General features: G+C 40.6%; 1 long non-coding RNA gene across 1 annotated transcript; it reads left to right on the plus strand.

Moving 5' to 3' along the window:
* Positions 1–157: 157 nt before the first annotated feature.
* On the plus strand, positions 158–9752 carry 4930429F24Rik (RIKEN cDNA 4930429F24 gene). The gene is made up of 3 exons (NR_040734.1): positions 158–382; positions 2257–2402; positions 8604–9752. It is a non-coding gene; the product is annotated as an RIKEN cDNA 4930429F24 gene (long non-coding RNA).
* Positions 9753–10233: the final 481 nt, after the last annotated feature.

The following is a 10233-nucleotide window of genomic DNA, read 5'->3' on the forward strand; positions in this document are numbered from 1 at the left end:
GAGGAAAAAGACGGACGCACCCTGATCATCTGCCCTGTGACGACAAAGTGAGGGCTTTAGGCCGGGCGCGCGGCTACGTGAGCGCATGCGCGGCCCGGAGCGACGTCTGCGCACTAGGACGGTAGCGTCTTCGCTTCCCCGGGAGGACGCTTCTGTTGGCGCACACTTCCTGTTGTGGTTATCATGGAGACTTCTGGAGCCGTCAGGTCGGACTCGGTGACCTGGGCTACCTGTAATTTCGGCGCCGGGTTGACTTTTCTTATGACGCCTACGCCTCTTCTGAAGGGAGTTGTAGCGTCCTGGAGTCCACATGTTTAAAAGGATGCAGATCCCTATTGAATTTTAACTCGCCACTCAGTGTGCCTCTATGAATTTAAGTGAGGTATAACATGCGACCCATTTGATATAATAATAATAATAATGATGATGATGATGATGATGCAACCTAGTTTAGCCCTAATCCCTCGCTTCTGATCGATTTTCATTTATTTTTCTGTCTACTTCACATTGGTTTGGGAAGGTTATTGTAAAACATGACAGTGATTCTTTTTTTTTAAACTTGGTAATCAAAAACCAGAACATAATACCACTTGTTTAAAAAGGGGTATTAGTTTTAACCTGCCAAGGAAATTCTCGTTGAGACTATGTGTAATGTCAGCCCTTGAAAGGTAAAGGCAGAGTAATTGAAATTACAAGGCCAGTCTGAGCTACTTAAGAGGCCAGCAGGAAATCCATAGAGAACCTGTCTCAATAAATAAACAATAATTAGTAACTCAAAGACACCAAAGCAGTACAGAGAATACAAAGTGTAGAATTCAACTATAAAGCGTAAGATGCTAACCTCCATTGATTGACTGTAGGCAGGATTTTTTCTTTTCTATATTTTACAAATTTTCTTTTATAAGTGTGTAATTTTGCAAATTTACAAAAAAAATGATTATATAGCATCTACATTTTGAAATTGTGTTTGAAATCCAGACTATCTGACAGTACCTACTTTTAAAAAGTCTTTGTCTACAGTTTTGACTTGCTCCAGTATGTTCTTCTGTGATCTTGGATTTCCCGGCCCCGGGTTTTCCAGACAGGGTTTCTCTGTGTAGACCAGGCTCCCCTCAAACTTGTATAAATCCTCTTGCCTCCTGGGTGTTGTAATTAAAGGCCTGGGCCACCACAGCCTAGCTGATCTCAAATTCTTAAGGCCTCTAGAATCCTTAGGTTTGTATCTTGCTTTAGCAGCCTAAGTTTACCTTCAACCCCATTCAAATGGAAAAGAGTCTGTCATAGAGAGGCTTAGCCTGTTGTCTTAAACGTTCTGTTGGGTAAAATGTTCATCACAGTGTTGGGGATAATCATGGAGTCCTTTTTCTTTCTTTTTCCCCACTCCTGTTTAGATTATCACAGTTAGATGTGTTAGTTCCTTTATTTCTACTCTAGAACTCGGTTTAAATAGTGCTACAACTGAACCTTCAACATACAATTGAAAATATTCAGGGGAAAAAATTGCTTCTGAGCTAGTAAACACGGAGACAATTTCTCATCATTATCTTTTAAGTGGTTATTTCCATTGTACTAAGCAGTATAAATAATATAATCAGGAGACAGTTTGAAGGGTGTGGGGGAGATACATAGGTCATTTACAAGAGCTGCATTTTGTATAAGAGATTTGAGCACCTGAGGTTGTATCCACAAGTTTCTGGGACCTCTCCAGGATGCTGCAAGACACCTTAGTTTGCTTTAAAGCTTTGTTGCTGTTGTTGCAGGAGCAGTGATCTGATGGTTCTTGGTGTGCTTACCTACTTCCTGTTTCCTTTGGTTTGCTCAGAGCAAAGATTAACTGTCTCAGTTTTACTAAAAACTTCACTGGGGACTGGGTGATGATTACACACATTTCCTCCCAGCACTCCAGAGGCGGAGGCAGACAGATTTCTGTGAATTCAAGGCCAGTCTGGTCTATGTGAATTCCAGGACAGCCAGAGCTACACAATAAGTCCTTGTCTCAAAAGGTATCCTTTTTGTTTGTTTGTTTATTTGTTTTTGTTTTTGTTTTTCGAGACAGGTTTTCTCTGTGTAGCCCTGGCTGTCCTGGAACTTACTCTGTAGACCAGGCTGGCCTCGAACTCAGAAATCTGCCTGCCTCTGCCTCCTGAGTGCTGGGATTAAAGGTGTGCACCACCACACCCAGCCTTGTGTGACATTTCTTAATGCTATCAGATCAATAATCTGAAATGTATGTTTCATATAGTTTTCATTTTTTAGTTCAGTTACTACATTATGCCACTATGTCAGAAAGGAAGAAGAAGGAGAAGGAGAAGGAGAAGAAGAAGAACTTTGATAAATTAAGGAATGGAGAAAAGAAACCTAAAACAGTTGTTTTACTATTTGGCCAAAGTTCACACAGGTTTGTATGTCAGGCTCCTTCAGTACCTCAAGCTGCTTTAGTTCTCTATCATCTAAGCATACCCAAGGGTTTGTTTGAGTCTACAGCTTAATATTGCCTAGGAAAGTTAAACCTGAGAGCCACAGTTCTTAGAACATACCCTCACCCAAGACGTAGTTTCTTTGTGTAGCCCTGGCTGTCCTGAAACTCTGTGGATCAGGCTCTAAAAATTCAGAGATTAATCTGCCTCAATCTCCTGAGTTCTGGGATTAAGATGTGCTGAGAGAAAGTCCTTAATAATTTGAATACTTTTCAGTATCCTTTTGTTCCACTCCCATTCAGTTAGAGACTTCAGTGGAATAATATTTAAGGCACACCTAATGATTTTTAGAAGGGCCATGTAGACTTTGTGTGATACATTTAGTCTCCTAAATTATTTATTACACCAGAGAGTCATCTAAACTGGGTTTTAAAACTAAAAAAATTAAACATTAATCTTTTGTTAGCCAAGTGGTGGTAGCCTATGTCTTTCAGGATAGCCAGGACTACACAGAAAAACCCTGCCTGGAAAAATAAAAACAAAAAACAAGCAAACCTCCTCGGTAGCTGGTCATGATGATGCACACTCAAAAATCCAGCACTTGAGAGGCAGGGGCAGGAAACCAACGTCAGCCTGACTGCATGGAATCTTGACTTAAAAATAAGAACAAAAACAAACAAAAGAAACCCTTTCCCTGGTTTTCCCGTAGAGTGCTTATTAACTCTTAAAGTTGAACATTTAAGAGACCTTTCATCCTCACACTGAGTGAGAGTTCGTCTGATTGGCCTGAAGTCACTGCTGTTGCGGGCTCTTGTGTAACCAGTCAACAATCAGAAGTACTAGTCAAACAAGATATTTCAAGGAAGGACAATGACACCAACTTCCAGAAATTCGAGGAGACAGCCTACTAACTTAGTTTTAAGAATAAGGTTTCATTTCTCTAAATGAAAGAATATACCCCCAGTGGGACCTCAGAATCCACATCTTCTGTTGCTTAGGGTCTCTCAGTTAATTATATCCCCAAGGGCTCATCAATTATAGATAAAAGCTTAGCCTCAAAAATAGTGCCATCTCTAGGTTGACAGCCAGCTGACATCTGTTACAGGCATAACAGAGAAATTAATTATTTAAAGGAGAGTGGGATGGGAAAAGAAAGAGGCTTAGCTTATTCTATGAAAATCATAGGGGCAGAAAAAAATCATACCTTTAAAAATGTTCTCTCACGGCAGACCAGTTTTTGACGTAAACTTAACATTTTTTCCATTTTGATATGTTTTAGATTGTTAGACGTCCTAACAGTGGGAAGTATATATTTTTTTGGTTGAGTTACTGTTTCCTCTGAAATTATTTTAAAATAACTCCTAATTCATCTGAGCTCAAGGGGACCTCCACCTACCTCCACCCCTGCCCTTACCATCTAGTACTGAAAGATACCTACTTCCATCTATCTGTCTTACTAGATAGAGCTCAAGACCAGAGACTTTTCTTCATTTCTAAAGGTCCAACACTTGGCAAAAGGCTTAGGACATAAAACAGAGTCAATCTGGAGTTTACCTGGTGACTCTCAGTGGATTCACATTTTGGTGGAAGAGACCACTTGGCAACCAACCATGGAAACCGTGAGGTCTTTGCTCTATGAGTCTACAGGGGTTGTATGAGGCCCTTCTATGATGTCAAACACTAAGCTGTAGGGAAGAGAGTCCCCATTCAAGAGAAAATAGAATGCTAACCAAAGGAGACTTATGCTACATGCATTAACACTCTACATTACCCTGGGTGACCAAGTTGTTCTTAAGCATGGGTGTAGCAGGTTATATCACCATAGCAACAAATGTCTCCAGTGCTTTGAATTTGGGTGAGAATTGTTAACTGTGGTGGTTTGAGTGAGAAGACCCCCATGGGCTCATATATATTGGATGCTTGGTAACCAGGAAGTGGAACTGTTGGAAAATATTAGGAAGCGTGGCCTCCTTGGAGTAGCTGTGGGACTGGAGGAGGTATGTCACTGGAAGAAGCCCTTGAGATTTCAAAAGCCGACACCAGGCCCAGTCCTTCATGCAGATCAGGATGTAACTCTTAGCTACTCCTCCAGCCTGGCTGCATGTGGCTGCCATATACCTGCTTTCATTTGGAAGAGTTGTCGTGGTCATGGTGCCTTGTAACAGCATAAGAACAGTAATATATACATTAACTTATATAGTTCATTTGTCCTACTCCTGCTGGGATCAGTGTTCCATGTGAACCCTAATGCCTGGCCCCTTTGAATGAGCACAGTCTGGAAGCCCGCCTGCCGTGGGCCTCTGGTCCTTACAGACAACATATCTTCCTTTAGAATCAGTGGTCTAGATCTAAAACTTTTCATGGGCACACATTTCTGGTAAGAAAGCACTGAATACACTCACCAGGATCCTTTAGTGAAGAAGACATAGAACCCATTGTCTAAGGTGCTCATACTCAAAGAGCCATTTTGAGAGTTAAAAGCAGGTCACTGGTTGCCTATAAAGCACATGGGACTTGAGTTAATATATGGCTTCCTGCAAAAGACATGTAAGAACCATTTATAAAGAGCAAAAAGAGAGGGAAAGGGGGTTGGGGAAGAGATCTAAAAATTGGGAAGATCAGGAACTTGAATGAAGGGGAGGTCAGGCCTCATCTTAGCAGGGATTGCCATTTCAAGACATTATCCAAAGTGTGGTGTGAGGCTCAGTGATGGAATACTTGCTAAACATGTATGAGACCCAGGTTCAACCTCTAACACATTTTAAAAAAAATGTATCCAGTATCTTGCTTGTGGAGCTGGTGGAGCCCTGTGCTCAATTTCTTGAATTCACAGCAATGAGTATGTAAGCCTTTTAAGAAGTGTATAAACGGGACATAAGTTTTTACAGCAGTACCAGTTGCTATAGCTTCAATCTGTAATGTCCCTCAAAGTCCAATGTATTGAAGGCCAGATCCTAGTTCATGGTGTTACTCGGGTGGGGAAGGGGGAGTAGTAAAACCATAAAAGATGGAGCCTAGAGAGGACGTTCTAGCAATGAGAGTATCTCAGTAGTTCTACTGCTGTGATGAGATACCATGACCAAGGCAATTTATAAAGGGAAGCATTTAATTAGGGCTTGCTTCCAGTTTCAGAGGTGAGTCTATGAACACTAGTCAAGCAGGCAGACAGGCAGGCATGACTTTAGAGCAGTAGCTGAGAGCTCACATTAGTTCTGCAAGTTGCAGGCAGAGCAAGAGACAGGACCTGGTGTGGTCCTTTCATCACCTCAAAGGCCACCATCAGTGACACATCTCTTCCAAGGCCACACCTCCTCCAATAAGGCCATACGTCTTAATCCTCCCTAATAGTCTACCAACTGGAAACCAAACATTCGAATATTTGAGCCTATGGGCCCATTCGGGGGCATGCACTGAAGAGGATATGAGACTGTTCCCTTCCACTCTTTCTTTTTGCTTCCTGGCTACCATCAACTGAATAGGCCTCCTCTACTACAGACTCTCTCCATGATGTACTTTGTGCAACAGAGGTGAGTACCGTGGACTGACCTCTGGAACGGACCAGTATAAACTTTGACCATATCAGTTGACTCCTTGGGCATCTTATTACACAAGCAAGGAACTGATAGAATATAGTATCAATATAAGAGAGATTTTGGAAAATAGGGTCCTGGAGAGAAGAAAAGGGGGTTTTATTCTCCTTAGAGACTACGGTTCTCTCTGAGAGAAATACTGCAACTATGCCAGGAGAAACAAGGAATAACTAATTGTCTTTAAAAACAGGAGGAGGTGGGGGAGGGGAGGCTGTGAAATCCAGTTTGTAGGATCCAGGGCTTTCCCTCTGTGGGTCGGGTTACTGTGCCTGGGAACTAGAAGTTGCCTGGGTTCTACTTGAAGAAAATGTCTCAGTATTTAACGTACTTCACAGGTGCCTTGACTAAGTTTGCAACTCAGAAGTAGATAATGTTCCCTTTTGCCAAGACGCCTAGGCTGGACTGGAGGGACCGTTCTTGTTCTCTCACTTACGGTGACTTGCCTGGAGCTTCAAGGTTAACGGATTCATTTAAATGTAGCTTAGACCCTGGCACATATTCTCTTGTAAAAGACAAAATAATAATGAGTTTTTCAGCCAGTGTTCTAAAAACCATGGTTCACCCAGGACTTCAGTCCTTCAGTCTCTTGGTCGTCAAAGATCGCCCCGAGAGGCGGACACGCTAGCACCTGCAACTAGTCAACTGGAAGCATTTTGGCTTAAATATCCTTCCTGCTTGCTTTTTAAAAGGTTCGCCTTACGTTTATTGATTCTGTGCGTGTGCACATGTCCGCTTACCTATGTACAAGAGCACCTGCCCCATGGTGTGCTTTTGGAGATCAGAGAACAAATTTAACCATGTGTGGGTCCCAGGGATTGGACTCAGGTTGCCTGGCTTGGCAGCGAATAGCCTTTTCAATCTTGCTAGCATTTTGCTTCCTTGGAAGGTACATCTCTAACAAATAAAGTAAAAACTCACCCTTTTATTCCAAGTGAGGCAAAGGTAAGTTAGGACTGGCTTTGGTTACAGGCCACCATTTCTGCACAGAGCTGCTAAGAGAAGAGGTTACGCATCTCTTAGCAATATTAGTGAAAAACCACTTCACCTCCATGCCTCTTCTCTTTACATTTACCATTTCCCAAACCGCCATCACCCTAGCGTGCCTGTGGGCAGAACCTTGCGTATGTCCACTCTACTGAGGGGTCTGCCTTTAGATTAATAATAGAAAGCAGATAGTATGTGACCACTGATTGACACTGCATTTGGGGGTGGTGAGGGGGCAAAAGGTCCCTCTTAGCCAGTCCCCCACCTTAAAAACCTTACAGTTTTTATTATTATACTAAAGAATCAAACTGTGGGGCAACTGGGAGGAGCAGCCTTCGTTTTGACAGTCCTACTTTGACACATCTGCAAGCCATAGCGAAAGACGCTAAGAAAATATAAAACATGGAGCCATAAAACTACTTCAAAGCAGATGATTCTGAGTGGGAGAAAGTTGTAAAGCTGGGAAAATGGCTGAGCGATTGCTGCTCTTGCAGAGACCTAGGTTTGGTGCCCAGCACCCATGTCAGGAGGTTCAAAAGTACCAGTAATTCCTATTCCAAAGGATCCCATGCCCTCTTCTGGCCTGGGATACATGCATGACGTGTACACACACACACACACACACACACACAAACACACACACACGGACATAAACACACGCACATACATTCACACATAAAATAATAAGGTGTTAAAAAAGGAGATTTATTTTAATTTTTTAATTGTATGAATATTGTATTCAGATGTAAAAAGAATATTGCACAAGCCTTTTATATTTCATTGTCATTTTTTTCATACCCCGGTGAGATTTCCATAAATAATTTGATTTTAAAAGTAACAGAGAATGTCTTAACTGTAATGTAATCACTTATAAAGAGCTGAAAAGAGGGCATTACACTCGTATAAAAGACAAGCACATAAAACCATGCGGTTTCAGTGTAAAATAATAAACTTATATATTTAATAAAGCTGAAGGGAGGCAAATTCAGAATGATAGGAAAATAGAGTATTTCTAAAAGCTTTCCAAAATATATTCTTGCTTTTGACAACTCTAAAACCTTGAAGAATTCTAAGACTGACTTATCACATTATACATTTAATATTTTGGATAAATGAATACCTTGTACTCTTTTGTTTAAAAATTAGATTAAAAATTCAAATTTTCACTGGTAAAGTGACAAAATCTGTTGGATGATAAGGTGACATACCCACAAATGACATGAGCCACAAACAAACAAAAGAGCAGAAAATGCTTTTATCCCACCATGGCATACATAAACATACCTGTCCAAAATGTATGCAACTATTACATTTTCCACAAAGAACACAGTTATTAGTTATGAAATAACTACTGAAAACTCAGAAACAAGTACTAATGGTCATAAACTTCTAACTTTTATAATTTCTTACAGTTATTTTTATTCTTCTTCCTCTTTGCCCTCTACTTGGTCTTTTTAGTATTGGTCTAGCAGCAGAGATAGGATGGCCTGAGCCTCAGGCACCAACTCATGAGTTTTAAGTTTCATTTTGTACTTCTGCTATTTTTAGATGTATGGCTGAAACAATACCTGAACATATTCAACTTCCACCATATTTTTCTTCTGTTTTCCAGAAAATCTCAACAGTGGTATTGGATAAAACCATCACATGCCTACTAAACCATTTACTCTCACCTTACCTCTGAGTTTTACAAGCTCCAAGTTATTTTAGCAGCATCTATGTTGTTGTTAGTGCTTAAACTAGATATTCCACACCGTGATTTCTTAGAGGTTGTTTTAAGACTCAATGAATTTGTTTTATGTACAATCTGGGCAAGAATATCCTGCTGATACTCTCTATCCAGTCTCTTCATCAAGCTCAACACTTTATGAACACTTGAAGAAAGGCAGATGATACCACAGAAACCAAGATCAAATAAGCAAAAAGAGTTATCAAGAGGAAAGATGTAGTCATTACTGTGATTCATGCTTGTAATTCTAACACTCGGGTGACTGGGGCAGGAACATCATAGGTGTGAACCATCCTTAGCTACATAATGTGTTTGAGGACAGCCTGGGCTAGCTAGTGAAACCCTGTCTCAGAAAACACATGTAGAGGCTGGGGATTGTATTGCACATTTTTATTTCCTAACACTCAGGAAACAGAGAGACAGGATCTCTGTGAGTTTTGGACAACCAGAGCTACATAAGAAGACCCTGTCTTAAAAACAAAACGGAACAACTGCAGATCAAACAGAACAATGGATTGGGTCAACTGTGCCTTGAACTAGAAATGCTGATTGCAGTTCAGAAAATACCTAAATAATTCCATCCACAGATTAGTCTCATCCAGATTGATGGAGATGTATTTACAGTAAAAGAATCAAGGTTACACAATGTTTCCAGGTTAGCGCCAGAACTACCTGTGATGGCAACTTTTACAACGCAACAAGGTTGCTAAGATGTGACTGTGATCTTGCCTTGTTTCACAACAGTCTCTTGTTTCAAATTTAATGTGTTCCTTTTACTTATATGTCACTCAAGAAATTGGTGATGAGGTAGGCAGGAAAATCAGCATCTACCCAGATGACTGGTTACAACATAATCTTCACTGTCTTGACAAATACTAAAGTTCTTTACAACTCAGGAGGGAAAGAAACCCAGAAGATCCGTATCCACAGCTTAGCAGTCTTGTAAGTTAAAGCAAATAATTAAGCTCCAGTAACTGTACCACCTAAGTCAGCAGAAAAATACTAAATAAAATAAAAGCTGTTTTGTGATTGAAAAATCATTATATTTTAACATTTTGAGAAAGCAAATCTTAACCCTTTTAAAAATCTTAACACACACACACACACACACACACACACACACACACACACACAGAGTCTAGACTTCTGTGTCAGTGATCAAAACCACAAAGGTTATGTGAGACTTCCACTATCATTAAAGTTTGGGCAAGTCTAACATGACATTTATTTTACTTTAAACAAATGCAAGATTTTTTTTTAGAAAATATTTAATTTATGGTATGTATTGAATATGATTTGTCAGTTCCACAGAATATATTAAAAACCCTCTAGGTTACATGAGGGTTTAGCATTGTGCTTCCTATTCCAGAGACTCTGTAAACGCCCCTCTGCAGCTGATAAGGGTACAGCTTGTGGACAGAGGTGAGCCTCCAGCACATGGCTTTCGTGACTTGACTTACCTCTTAACATTCAGAAGATGCCTTGGCTCTTTAATCACACTAGAGTAGCAAGG

This window comes from Mus musculus, chromosome 9 (assembly GCF_000001635.26).
Source record: "Mus musculus strain C57BL/6J chromosome 9, GRCm38.p6 C57BL/6J".
Lineage (NCBI taxonomy): Eukaryota > Metazoa > Chordata > Mammalia > Rodentia > Muridae > Mus > Mus musculus.